Raw genomic sequence first — 15109 nt, 5'->3', positions numbered from 1 at the left:
CATGACCGGCATGACCAGGGTCTTGCGGCAGAGCCTCCAAGTGGGCTCCCATCTCAGCGGGGAGCCTGCTTCTCCCTCTCCCCCTGCCTGCCAATGCACCTACTTGTTCTCTCTCTCTGTCAAATAGATAAATAAAATCTTTTAGAAAAAGAAAAGAAAGAAAAAGAAAGCCCCACTCAGCTTCCCACTATCTCCATTCCACAGATGAATGTTGTTATTACCCCTTTCAAAGAAAAGCCATTTATTTATTCATAAACATCTTTAAAATAAAAGGGAAATGAAACTAGATTTTTTTATTGGTGGGGTTTGGGAAATAAAAGTTTACAAATCAGGAAAAGAAAAGCCTTTAATGATTCTTTGTAATATTTAAGACTTAAACAAAAACAGCTCAGTACCGGTGGGAGCCAAAACTAATTAGAAATCAAAATTACATTCACTTCATCAATATTAAATGCAAGAGAAAACAAAGAGGTGTCTTTGCACAATCAGATTTAATTTAGTGTAATAATCTCAGTTCCTGCTCTTTGCAACCGTGGGAGTTTTCTTTAAAAGAATGTTTAAAGACGTATTTCGTGAAGAGTCAACAATTTACTAAATTTTGTGTAGAACTGAGATGGTTGAAAGGGGAGAGACAGGAGGCGAGATCCAAGCAGGGGCTCAGGAGCTGGTCTGGGGTGGGTGCCTCAGAGATGCAGCAGGCACGAGCCTGAGGCGGGCTGCTCCAGGGTAGGCTCCCCCTTCTGCGTGCCTGGGCGCAGGAGGCCGCCTGCTGCTCCTGCTGGGAGCAGTGGGCCAGGGGGGCGATCTTCCAGAACGGGGGGGGGGGGGGGGGGGGGGGGACACGCCTGGGGGAGGAGGGGCCTTCCCTGGACAGCTTGAAGGTACCTCGAGCACCCGAGACCACGCGGGTCGGATCAAGTCCGTGGGGCCAAGCACCGAGTGAGAGGCCCGGGCCCCCCGGACCTCCCGGGCCTCCCAGGCCCCCCAGACCTCCCGGGCCCACTAGACCTCCCAGGCCCCCCAGGGCCCCCAGACCTCCTAGGCCCCCCATGCCCCCCAGGCCTCCCAGCACACCACGGGTGGAAGGTGCAGCTGCTTCTTGGCCGCCGCGCTACCATCCGCTGGACTTCTGCGGCACGCCAGACCCGGTGTTCAGCACTTCTTCAAATATTAGCTCGCTCCATATTCACAATGACCCAGGGGAACAGGAATTGTGATCCCCATTTTTAAATAATACAGCTCATCGAGTCTCGTTTCTTCATGGCCACATCTTTTTCTTCATCGTGGCAAAATACACACAAAATGAGATCTACCATTTTTAACCATTTTTAAGTGCACAATTCAGTAGTGTTACAAGCACCATCCATTTCCAGAACTTTTTCATCATCCCAAACAGAAACGCTATACCCATCACACAGAAACCTCCTTCACTCCCCTCAGCCCGTTTCCCACTATTCTTTCCGTCACTATGAATTTGTCTGTTCTAGGTCGCTCGTAGAAGCAGACGCATACAATGCTTGTCTCGTGTCTGGCTTATTTCACATAGCACAGAGTTTTCGAGGGTCACGTATGTTGTAGTATACTGATTTTATTTTGTTTAGTTACTTATTTATATCCCCCACACCCATCCTACCCAATGATAATCTTTGCATTTTTAACAAGCTCCTGAGTTGATTCTCGTATGGAAAACTAAAGTTGAAGTATTACTATTCATGTTTCTTTACTGAAAATGCAAACAATGGTAGGAGAGAAAACGAACGCCCAGTCGCACACTCAAGGCCAGGTAGTTTCACTAACAGGAAGAAGTGAGGAAACGAGGTTCCAGGAGTTCTCAGAGCCTGTGTATCTGCCTTGTGGCCTCATGACTTACCCTTTTATGAAGTGAAAAGATAAATCTTTTATAGTTATGCTATGTTTTTCACTCTCATTTTTATGGATCATGTCCTCTTTCATTCTGTATGAAAACCAAACTAGCTTATGGTTCACGGCTGTGAAAATAGAGCATCTGATGCGTGGCATAAGAAAAGAAACATACCGATGGTGAGCAGAGACACTGCAAACCAATACACAGGGCAGCCAGAAGATACGCCACATTTTGTATGGGACTGAAAACTCACCTTCAGGAAGACTTTCACCTTGAAATCTGATGATATGTGGAGCAGATGTTTTAATTTACCTATGATAATTTGCATAATCAATTTAACATGTGGTTTATCAAACCTGCCAAAGAGCAGATGACAATATGGAATGAATATTATCACTAATTTGACACATCATTGAGATTAATCTGACCTTTCTTGCTCTCAGAATACCCAGAAGTCTTCACAGACAGGCATGTTGTGTTATGAGATACCATATGTGGCAATCTAAAATCCACCATTTAGCCTCATAAATGATGGAACCCCTTTGTCAGCGTGCCTCAGGTTTTTAACTCTTTTCCTTTCAAGCTCTCTTCTAAATGGAAAAGAAGGCAATGTGTGAATACTGGGGGAGGCATCCTGTTCTGAGTGTACACGACTTTATGAAAAGTAATTGATTTCTTTCTCTTCCAATACCATAAATGATATCACCTTCTCCATGGTCTGTTGGTTTATTCTTGATCTCAGACTCAAAGAGATACCACCTTTAAGAATCTGTGGTGGATCCCTTTAGGACTGTAGCTTTAAATCTAAAGAACCAAAATAAGGGATTTTTAAATTTTATTTATTTATTTATAAAGATTTTATTTATTTATTCATGAGAGAATAGAGAGAGGCAGAGACAGGAGAAGCAGGCTCCATGCAGGGGGCCCAATGTGGGACTGGATCCTGGGACTCCAGGATCATGCCCTGAACTGAAGGCGGGCCTCAACCGCTGAGCCATCCAGGCGTCCCTAAATTAAGGAATCTTAAATTATGCATTCATTTGAGTACAATAGTAAATTATTAGGAACAGTAGAAATATTCTTCAATAGATGATTGGTTAAATGAAATGTCACAGCAATGGAATGTTACACCATTTAAGTGACGTGGGCAAAGTATATTAATAACATAATAACAGGGATCCCTGGGTGGCGCAGCGGTTTAGCGCCTGCCTTTGGCCCAGGGCGCCATCCTGGAGACCCGGAATCGAATCCCACGTCGGGCTCCCGGTGCGTGGAGCCTGCTTCTCCCTCTGCCTGTGTCTCTGCCTCTCTCTCTCTGACTATCATAAATAAATAAAAATTAAAAAAAAATAACATAAAAACATGTTTGTGGTATATGACATGAAGAAATCATACTGCAAAATAGTGTATGTACCATGATCTCATTTTTATAAGGAAAATTATATATATGCATATATATCTGGAATAGCAAAATGTTAATCGTGGTTATATCTACATGGTAGGATCAAGGGTGGTTTATGGCTCTTCCTTTTTATTTGCCTGTATTAGAAACTCTATTAAAGTCCCTGTGAATGGGTTCACAACACCCGCTGTGGGAGGGGGTGGGGGAGAGAGAGAGGAAGGTTGAAAGTGGAGATGGGGAAGAAGAGAGAGGGAGGGAGGGCAGGAGGGAGAAAGAAGGGAGGGGTGGAGAACCAGCTCTAAAGGAGAGGGCAGCAACTACATTTCGGAAGCCGGAAAGTAGACGTGAGGAGGCTGATAGGTTGAGGCTGGAGAAGGCCCAGGTGGCGGAGGCTGCTGCAGGGCACTAGGCCGCGTTGGGTGCGGAGGGTGCCGGAGGGCGCGGGCGGGAGGAAGGCCCCGAGCTGCAGGCGCCGCCCAAAGCCTTGGGACGGCTGCTGCTTCTCAAGATGGGATTTCTCCCCACTTCTCAGCCCTTGAGCCTGCTAGCCACCCCACCCCGCACCCCCTAGAAGTTTGGAGGTTCATTCTCTGCTGAGGGAAACTGTATTATGGACACCAGGCGGTGAAATTCTAGCAGCACACCAAAACCAAAACGATGAGTCCTGAATGCCCAACCCCAACCCCACCCCCTCACCCACCCCCACCCACCGGCCTTTCCGGTGGCCCCAGACAGCAGCCCCCGGACGCCCTTCTGGGTGAGAGGACAGGAAAGGCTTCCTCGCAGCCTCCACGTGCACCTCTTCTGAAGGCTTCAGACCTGAACCTACAGCACTCAGGGACCTGCGCGCTGGTGACACAGGACCCTAGGGAGTAAGGGATGAATATGGGCTCCCTGTGCAGAGGCGGGGCGGGTGCACCCGGGAGAGACCCCCGAAGCGCTGTTCCTTAAGCTCAGTGGCAGGAGCCTGGACGGTTATGCGTCTTCAAATCAGTCTCATTTAAACCGTGTCTGTACACTTAATGCACTCTTCTCCATGCATTACATATTATTATGGTTTTGGATTTTATTTATTTGAGAGAGAGTGTGTATGAGAGAGCGAGAGCACAAATAGGAAGGGCAGGGGCAGCCCGGGGGGGGGCTCAGCGGTTTAGCGCCGCCTTCCGCCCAGGGCGTGACCCTGGAGTCCCGGGATCGAGTCCCGCGTCGGGCTCCCTGCGTGGAGCTGCCTTCTCCCTCTGCCTGTGTCTCTGCCTCTCTCTGTGTCTCTCATGAATAAATAGATAAATTCTTAAAAAAAAAAAATAGGAAGGGCAGAAGGAGGGAGAGAAGCAGACCTCCCCTTCTGAGCAGGGAGCTGGCGGGGGGTGGTGGTGGTGGTGGTGGTGGTGGTGGTGGTGCTCAATGCCAGGACCCTGGGGTCAGAGCCACAGGCAGATGTTTAACTGACTGAGCCACCCAGGTGCCCCACATTAACATGTTTTACAATTCAAAAAATGCTGGTGTTATCTCAGAAGATAGCACTGGGATAGGACTATGAGGGGCACCCCAAGACTTCTTTCCTCCCTCTGTCTTTCTCCTTTTCTCCTTTTCATTCCTGTTCTGTTTCCTCTGTTCTCTCATCCCCATCCCCTCTTTCTTTTTCTTTGTTTTTCTTTTCTTTTTTTTCTTTTCTTTTTCTTTTCTTTTCTTTTCTTTTTTTTTAAGATTTTATTTATTTATTCATGTCGGGACTCCATCCGGGGTCTCCAGGATCACGCCCTGGGCCAAAGGTGGCACTAAACCGCTGAGCCACCCGGGCTGCCCCCTCTTTTTCTAATTTCTCTTATTTTACCTCAGATCTTTTAGTCACTCCTCAGTAGCCTTTCTCAGAGAAACAAAGGTGCTGGCATCTCTCGCGAAGCTTTTAGAAGGTATTATGCATTTTTTGCCATGATTTTGATCCCCCAGTGTTTTTAACTGAGGTATAATTTATGTAGGCTAACATACACAGATCTTAACTGTGTAATTTTGTGAGTTTTGATAAATGTATATACCATGTAACCACCACTCCAATCAAGACACAGAACATTTCCTACCTCCCAAGAAGTTTCCTGGGCCCTGTCAACCTCCCAGCCCCCAAAACAAACACTGTTCCGATTTTTATCACCACAAAGTAGTTTTGCCAAGTCTTGCACTCTTTTTGTCTGGCTTTCCCCCTCTTCTCTACATAACTTTTTTGGACTCATCAGTGTTGAGACATGGATCAATAGTTCTTTCTTTTTGCTACCGAGTTCTTTCCATTGCATAAGCACACTACAGTTGGTTTGCTTTTACAGTTTTCTCAAGTCATTGTCAGTTTTTTAAAAAGTTAATGTTTTCTAAGTTAGAAATTACTAGATTTGTATCTCATCCCTGTGTTTAGCCAACTGTGGGACTTGAATAAAGCCCAGAAAATGTCACATAATCCAGGTCTTCCTTTTTTCATTTTTCTTATCCTGGTGCAGCTCTGGTTTTCCAGATGGTTGCATATACGGCACAATAACACGGGTAGAGCACAGCACCGTTCTGGCTCTGCTTTAGGCCATAATAGTTAATAGCCTGGCTAGAGCCCAGACTTTTGCATCCTGTTTTTTTGTGTGTGTGAGCTTCGCTATCTTCACGCTGCATTTCATGAATGGTGAATTTTAGATTACTGGTTTATGATAAAAGGATACAACTCAGAGCTGGGCTGGTGGGAAGAGATGCATAGGGCAAGCTATGGAGAAAGGGCACAGAGCTTCCATGCCTTCTCCAGGGACTCCATGCTCCCCAAACTTCCACCTGTCAGTGGAATTTTATTTATTTGAGAGAGAGTGTGTCTCTCAACCTGTCATCAAGATTTTTTTTTTTTAAGTTTTAATTCAGCTCTTCAGAGGATGTGAAGTGAGCTTTATTTTGCACTTTGTGCTGATGGATGATGCTGAGCACCTTCATGTGCACTTATTGGCAATTTATGTATCTTCCTTTGTGAGGTGACTATTCAAACCATTCCCATTTTATTTTATTTTGGTTTGGTTTTTTGAAGATTTTACTTTTATTTGAGTAAGAGAGAGAGAGAGAGAGAGCATGCATGTGCAAGCACGAGCAGGGGAAGGGGCCAAGGAGGAGGGACAAGCAGAGGGGGAGCCTTATGAGGGGCTTGATCCCTGGACTGAGATCATGACTGACAGAGCTACCCAGACACCCCAGCATTTGTTCATTTAAAAAATAGAATTGTTTTCTTTACATATGATTGTTTGCCAGATATGTGAATTCGTGGTATTTTCTCCCTTTCTGTGACATGTCTTTTCATTTTCTTAATAGTATCTTTTGATGAGCAGAAATGTTTAATTTTAACAAAGTTCAATTTATCAGTTTTTCTTTTATGGTTTGTGCTTTCTATAACCTTTTATCTTTCTTTCTTTTTTTTTTTTTTAAGATTTCATTTATTCATTCATGAGAGACGGAGAGAGAGAGACAGAGACACAGGCAGAGGGAGAAGCAGGCTCCATGCAGGCAGCCAACACGGGACCCGATCCCAGGTCTCTGGGATCACGCCCTAGGCTGAAGGCGGCACTTAACCTCTGAGCCACCCAGGCTGCCCTGCTTTCTGTAACCTAAGAAATATCTGCCTATCCCAGGATTACAAAGATATTCTGTGTTTTCTTCTGTATGCTTTATAGTTTTAGCTTTTATGTCAATGGCTGTGATCCCTCTCAAATTAATTTTTGTATATGGTGTAAGGTAGGGATCAAGCTCTCTCTGTGTGTGGGTGTGTGTTTTCCATAGACTTCCTGTTGTACCAGCACCTCATGCCTTTAAACTGACGGAATGTGCCTCTGTCCCTTTGCCCATCACACAAAAAAGTATTTTTTTTTTAAAGATTTATTTATTTTATTTTAGAGAGAGAGACCATGTGTAAGTAGGGCGGGGGCAGGGGGTGGGCGGCAGAGGCAGAGGGAGAAGGAAAGAAGCAGACTCCCTGCTAAGCATGGAGCCCAACCAACCTGGCCTCAATCTCATGACTCTGAGATCACACCCTGAGCAAAAATCAAGAGTCTGACACTTACCTGACTTAGCCACACAGGATCCCCCTGCAAAATTTTCTAAACCTAAACCTGAAATTTCAGGATCTACATCTCTGTCTTTCACATGCTGTTGCTGCCCTAACACGTGGTCAATAACATTAAGTGCTAATTATTATAACCCCCAATTACAGGTTATTTGCTTCTTTAGAATCCTATATTTCAAATTTAGAGAGAGAGAAGATTTTGTGAGGAAAAAAATTTTTCAGCTTTTCTTTGATTCTGCCCTTCCTACATTTAAGATGCAGACAAACTCAGCTGTTGAATTTTGTGTCACAAAATTGTGTGAGTGAGTGTGTATATGGTGAAATAATAGGAAATAAAATTGGCATTTTAAAAAATTTTATTTATTTATTCATGAGACACACACACACACACATACACACACACACACACACACACAGAGGCAGAGACACAGGCAAAGGAAGAAGCAGGCTCCATGCAGGGAGCCCGGCCGTGGGACTCGATCCCGGGTCTCCAGGATCAGGCCCTGGGCCGAAGGCAGCGCTGAACCGCTGAGCCACCTGGGCTGCCCTAAAATTGGCATTTAAATACTTTTTTGATGTTTTACAAAGTTAGTAGATGTCTGACTTTTTTAGCAAATCAAGTTTACCTAAAATCAAAGGAATAAGAGTTCCAAAGGAAGAAAACAGGAAAGTGCCAAAAAATGCAAAGAAGTCAGGGAATAATGAAAATGATCACCAGATGTAAAATTAGGAATGACCTATGTGAGGGAAGTTTCTGCTGCATGGCAGAGGTGGAAGCCAGATGGAAGAGTGCTAGGGAAAAACTGAGATGTAGCTTTGTATGAATAGTTAAGAGCTAATTTTAAAAGAGATTGAAGGCCTGAGAAACTTTGGAGATAAAATTTCTGTGAGTCTTGGGGCACCTGGGTGGCTTGGTTAAGTATCTGATTCTTGATTTCAGCTCAGTTCATGATCTCAGGGATTGTGAGATCAAGTGCTGTGTCAGGCTCCTTGCTCAGCAGGGAGTGTGCTTGAGATTCTCTCTCCCTCTCCCTCTCCCCTTGCCCCACTCATGCTTGCTCTATTTCTTATCTCTCTAAAATAAATAGATAAAATCTTTAAAGAATTTTTCTATGGATCTGGCCTCGCAAATATCAAAGATACTGATGCTGGAAAGCCCATATGTGGATGCCCATTTTTTAAAATGCAGTATTTTATTATTAAGTACTATTTTTTAAGAATACTTTTGGATTTAAAGAAAAACTGAGCAGATAGTACGGATTTGCCATGTACTCAACACAGTTTCTCCCATCATCAACATCTTATATTATTAGTATGGCACATTTGTTACAATTAATGAGCCAATATTGATACATTATTAACTAAAGTCTCATATTTCTTTAGTTTTTACCTAATACCTTTTTCCATCTTAAGATCCTATCTAAGATACCACATTACATTTAATGTCATCTCTCTGTAGGGTCCTATTGGCTGTGATGGTTTCCCAGAGTGCCCTTGCTTTTGATGACCTTGTCAGTTATGAGGAGGACGGATCAGGTAATGCTGTAGGATGCCCCCCTAGGGAATTTGATGTTTTACTCATGATTAGACTGAGTTATGGGTTTAAGAGAGGAAGCTCACAGAGGTAAAGGGCCTTTTTCATCACGTTGTATCAGGAGTGTTAAAGGATCTGCAGGTAAATTTTAAAGCCACCAAAGGACCTTAGAGAGCCACCAACCTCTGAGGCTAGATATCTTCCCCTGGCCCCTGGTCCCCTGTCACCCTCCGGTGGCCTCCAAGGCTAGGTGACAGCTCTCTCTGCTAGCAATCCTGAAACTGCCTCCTCCTTTGTGGTTGCCTTGCACTCCCCCCACTTTGTACAGTCCTTTTATTAAGCTCCCCCCGAATTATCCATCTGAGGCTGTCATCTGTTTCTTGCCATGATCCTGGCTGTTACACCCACCCTAACTTAGGGATGAAGTGAGCAACTTGTGCAAACTCCCAGTCAGGGATCTGGGTCTTGGGACTCTTCATCCAGAGCTCTGTTGTTTTTACCGTGTAGCCAACAGCTCGGGACCCAGAAGGAGGCCCCAGATCCCTGGCACGTCCTGCCCCGCCCGCACCTTGCTCTGCGCGGGGCCACCTCGCCTCTCGCCGCCACTGTAGTGATTTTTAAAGCCCAAAATAAAATTGTGCGGTTAGTGTCCAAGGCTGTTGTCTTTGAAGAAGGATCAATTACCTGCCTGGATACACAGAGATGTTTTGCGTCTAGACTTCGTCTCTGACTCATGCTGATCATCTGGGTGGATCATTTAATCAATCCCTCATTTTCTCCTATCATCACTGTTGGGAAGCTTTCCTTGCGTGGGACATATAATATTTCATTCCTAAAATAATAGTCCTTGTACATCATCATTTTACAGGTGACAAAATTTATGATCAAAGAGGTCATTAAGCTAGGGTTTTTTGTTTTGTTTGTTTGGGCTTTTTCCCATCTTTTGAAGATAGCTATTATTCTGTGAATCCAGCATCCCCTCGGGAAACTGCTTCCCCTTTCTCCATCCATGTGGCTGTGGTGAGAACAGTCCTGTTACCACAGGACCCTATCCCCTGGACTCAGCCTTTTCTCACTAAGTTGTGTGGACCTGAGATCATGAACACTGATTTGAGGTATATTTTTATTTGTCAAATGATAACATGTAAAGCTGAGGAACTGCTGGTGGCCAGTTTACTGCACAGACACGGCACATGGGAAGGGAGGGCAGCCAGAGATAGACTAGGAAACAGGCCTGCAGACCCCTGGCTCCAGTGCTCTGCCCATGTAGTGTGCAACATGCCCATGGGTCCTGATAATTCCCCTTTTTGCTTAAGTTCAAACTTGATATTAATCACTTACAACCCCCAAAAGTCCTCATCTCTACTCATTGCTAGTCATCTTAGGTAGAACAAAAGAAAATAAAGGATTTGATTCGAAAATCACTGACAGAGGAGGGTTTCATTCAAAGGGTCGTTTATAGTTCTCCAAGCGTATTTCTTTAGTTTCTTCTTTCTTGATCTCAACGACATCTGAAAAATAAATCTTATCTATTAGAAACAATTGCATTAAAACATAGCCAAATTTATTCAAATAGCAAGTCATCTTGAATGCAACTGAAAATTAGTCTTCTGTTGTTGTTGGTCAACAATGAGTTTTATTTAGTCATTTTTATTTCTTTTCTTTTTTTAAGATATTTATTTATTTATTTATTTATTTATTTATTTATTTATTTATTTATTTATTCAGAAGAGACACACAGACAGGCAGAGATACAGGCAGCTGGAGAAGCAGGCTCCCTGCAGGGAGCCCAGTTCAGGACTCGATCCCAGGACCCCGGGATCACAGCCTGAGCTGAAGGCAGAAGTTCAACCACTGAGCCACCCAGGCGTCCCAGTCATCTTTATTTCTTAAAGAACTCCATCATATGTGCCATTTCCCAGCTTTCAAGGTACCAGGCAGGAAAGGGAAAAGAAAGGTCTTCTAGAGCATGTATTGGTGGTGTTCTTTGTTGAAGTGATTAAAAGAAAAAGTTAACTACTACAAACAGGGAATACTTAAGCGGGTATTGGGATTGACCCTAGAATAGAAAGATATTTGGGATTAAGTAGTCCCCTGCTCCTCCTGAAAGCTCAGAGATTTGCAGCCTCCATAAGCTTACACTTGGCTGTCACCATGTGGGTAACCACCAAGTCCCCTCTGTGTACTTAGAAATTGCCTGGGTGAGCCTCTTCAGTCTCAGCACAATTTGAAATCTGGCCCCAATGCCCATGTTAATGAATTGAACATCACTCTATACTGTGTGGCCACCTTGACCGGGAGGCTTAACACAGGTGACAGTCTGCTCTCGGGATTCATGAAAGAAAAAAATGCTTTAATCCTGCCTAACAAAAAGAATGTCTTAACTCCACCCAACAACAGTTTAAGACGTCAAAAGCACTGATCAGAGACTGTATCAACATCAACATTAGAGAGGTTGTCTCAAAAAAATATGGAGAGAAAAAAATATATATTCAGAGAATGGAGGTAAATATGCAGATAATTTCCAGCCAGCATGCCTGGGGACTCTGGGTTTACTAAGAATGTATTTCAAAATAACCAGTCAATTTGGTTGGACAAATGGCTTTGAAATATTAAGCTAGTTGTTTGAATGACTAAACCAGTCCATGAAAACAATTTATCTTTGGTCCTCGGGTATAGACCTACTTATTTTTCAGAAACTTTTATTCTGTCTCATCCAAATTACTCTCCCATTGCTTTCACCCATTTTTAAAATAGTTTGCTCATAGAGAATGGCTACTTGGCTTCTCTTTGTCCCCTTGTTCAATTTCTTAGTTTTCCCCTATAGGTTCTAGATAGTTTTTACACTTTTTTTTTTTTTTTTTTTTGAGTAGAATTGACACACAGTGTTACATTAGTTTTAGGTATACAACCGAGTGATTTGACCATCTACCGTCTGTCCTGTTATATCACTATTATGGGATCATTGACTGTGTTCCTTATGCTCTGCCTTTTATTGAACAAATGAACAGTCTCCACTTATGGAATTATTTTCCATAACTGGAGGGAGACTGGAGGCCTCTGCTTCCCTCTCCCCTTCACCCATTTCACCCAGCCCTGCTCTCCTCTGGCAACCATCAGTTTATTCTCTGTATTTTACAGTTCTGATTCTGTTTTTTATTTGTTGATTGATTGATTGATTGATTGATTAGTGGAACCTTATAGTATTTGTCTTTCTTACCTAGCATAATACCCTCTAGGTCGATCCATGTCATGTCAAATGTCACCATCTCATTCTTTTTTATGGCTATGCAATATTCTACTTTGTACATATACCACATTTCCTTATCTATTCATCAGTTGATGGAACCACCCAGGCACCCTTCTATTTTTAATTTTTTGAAGAACTTTCATACTGTTTTTCCACAGTGGCTATACCAATTTGCATTCCCACCAATAGTGCATGAAGGCTCCTTTTTCCCCATGTCCTCTCCACTTGTTTCTTGCACTCTTGATTTTACCATTCCAACAGCCATGAGGTGATACTTAATTATGGTTTTGATTTGCACTTCCCTGATGATGAGTGATGTTGAGCATCCTCTCATGTATCTGTTGGACATCTGTATGTCTTTGGAAATGTCTCTTCAGCTCCTCTGCCCATTTTATTTTATTTATTTATTGAAGATTTTATTTTTAAAGGGGTGCCTGGATGGCTCAGTTGGTTAAACATCTGCTTTCGTCTCAGGTCATGATCTTAGGGTCCTGGGATCTGGCCCTGCATCAGGCTCCCTGCTCGGCAGGGAGCTTGCTTCTCCCTCTCTTTTTGCCTGCTGCTCCCCCTGCTTATGCTCTCTCTCTCTGTCGAATAAAATAAATAAAATCTTTAAAGAAATATTTTTATTTTTAAGTAATATCTACACCCAAGATGGTGCTTGAATTTACAACCCCGAGATCAAGAGTTGCATCATGTTCCACTGACTGAGCCAAGCAGGGGTCCTCTGCCCATTTTTTTTTTTTTTGACATGACTTTGCCCATTTTTTTTTTTTTTTTTTTATGATAGTCACAGAGAGAGAGAGAGAGGCAGAGACACAGGCAGAGAGAGAAGCAGGCTCCATGCACTGGGAGCCCGATGTGGGACTCGATCCCGGGTCTCCAGGATCGCACCCTGGGCCAAAGGCAGGCGCCAAACCGCTGCACCACCCAGGGATCCCCACTTTGCCCATTTTTTAATCAGATTGTTTGTTTATTTTGGATTGGTTGTTTTTTTTTTAAAGATTTTATTTATTTATTCATGAGCAACACATTGAGAGAGAGAGAGAGAGGCAGAGACACAGGCAGAGGGAGAAGCAGGCTCCTTGCAATGAGCCCAATGTGGGACCTGATCCTGGATCCTGGATCCCAGGATCACACCCCGAGCTGAAGGCAGACACAACCGCTGAACCACTCAGGCGTCCTGGTTAGGTTTTTTTTTTAATGTTGCCTTATACGAGTTCTTTATGTATTTTGGATATTAACCCTTTGTCAGATACATCATTTGCAAGTATCTTCTGTTGTTATTCTTAATTAAAACAAACAAACCATCAAAAACCCTAAGAAACCATTTCTACTGGATTAGTAGATATTTGCCAAGCTGGTGAATATAACATATTTGGTAGAAATAAAGTCCCTCCATATATGATAGTTTGTGGGTTGTTATATAAAATAGAATATTATCTGTCTGTGGCTATGTTTGGCCTCATTTATCCCAGCTCTTCCTGTGTGCACTTCCTGAGGAGGAAACGTCATGAGTCCATGTTAGGAACATCACTGTTGTGTATGTGTGGACATGTGTGTGAAGGGCAGGTTGGAGAAGCCTGTCTCCATGGTGATGCTACCAAAGCCAACCCCCGCAAGTGGGATAAACAGGAGTCTCCAAGCCAAGTGCTGGGCTCAATTCTAGGAGCAGGCGAAGGCTATAGCTGGGTTGACAGAAAAGGAAAATGGGCCATAGCACGTGGAATGAGTGTGCCTGAACTTCCTCAGGCCCAAATAGGGAGGGAGAGAGGCCTGAAGATGGTCTGGCAGGTTTGAGACCAAGCAAGCTTGTGTTAAACCATTTATTTTTCTCCTGTCTTATTCCTCTCAGGTTTCTTCAGAACCCTCTCTGAAATTCAGACCTCGGAACAGTCCCAGGATGGAGAGAAGAACATGGCGGCCGGGTTCACGAAGCTCCAGGTAGTATCATGTTTTCTATCAGGCAGAGAGAGGAAAAACAACATGATGTTTGTAGAATTTGTAGTGGCCTTGCTAGGCACATAAATCGGAAGGCCAAAAGTTTAGAGCCCCACAATTTCCCACAAATTTTGACGTAAAGGGGCAACAACTGTCTTCTATCTAATCAGCAAAGATACTTATTTCTGGATTTCTAAGTCATTTATTTAGCCGTGTATATTTGCTGATAATACTGGGAAGTTCTTTTCTTTTTTTTCTGTTCTTCTTTCTTTCTTTTTAAGATTTTATTTATTTATTTATTTATTTATTTATTTAAGAAAGAGAGAAAGAATGTAAGCAGGGCAAGTGGCAAAGGAAGAGGGAAAAGCAGGCTCCCACTGAGTAAGGTGCCAGATGTGGAGCTCAATCCCAGCACCCTGGGATCGGGACCTGAGCAGAAGGCAGATGCTTTAAACGAGCCACCTGGGTGCCCCCGGGCAGTTCTTTCTACCAGAGTCTTAAAATAATCTAGGTATTTGAAGGTGTGACATAGAATGACTGCATCTCTCACTGGTTCGGATGGACGCCAAGGTCATGGCGGCAGTTCAGCTGGCCCAAGAGTGTGTCCTACCATGTATACATTTGGGCTAAATGGCAGAGCTCAGCTAAAATCCAGAAGTTCATAGATACCAGAGTTAGAATTCCATTGGGGAAATGCTTACAAAAAACTGGACCAAAAAAAAAAAAAAAAAACTGGACCAGGATAAAGCGAAGACTAAGGGACAGAAAGGAAGCTTGAGGTGTATTATTATTGCCATATTCTGCAAAATCAGACTTCAGCTTCTGTTCAGCCTCTGTTTGGAACTAAAAACACTCAAGAAAAATAAAAATAAAAACACCTCAAGTTTCTTCCTGAGAGGCGTGGGCAATTGTGTGACAGCTATATTCTCTGATAGTTTCCAGCTATCAGAGAATATAGCTGGATTCTCTGATCATGATTCCATCCAAGGTTCTGTGACAAGCCAGCATGATAAGGTTATGTGTGTCTGGGTATTTTATGGTTGTGT

The sequence above is a fragment of the Canis lupus genome, chromosome 3 (assembly GCF_011100685.1).
Source record: "Canis lupus familiaris isolate Mischka breed German Shepherd chromosome 3, alternate assembly UU_Cfam_GSD_1.0, whole genome shotgun sequence".
NCBI classification, from domain to species: domain Eukaryota; kingdom Metazoa; phylum Chordata; class Mammalia; order Carnivora; family Canidae; genus Canis; species Canis lupus.
This window is presented reverse-complemented; position numbering follows the sequence as displayed.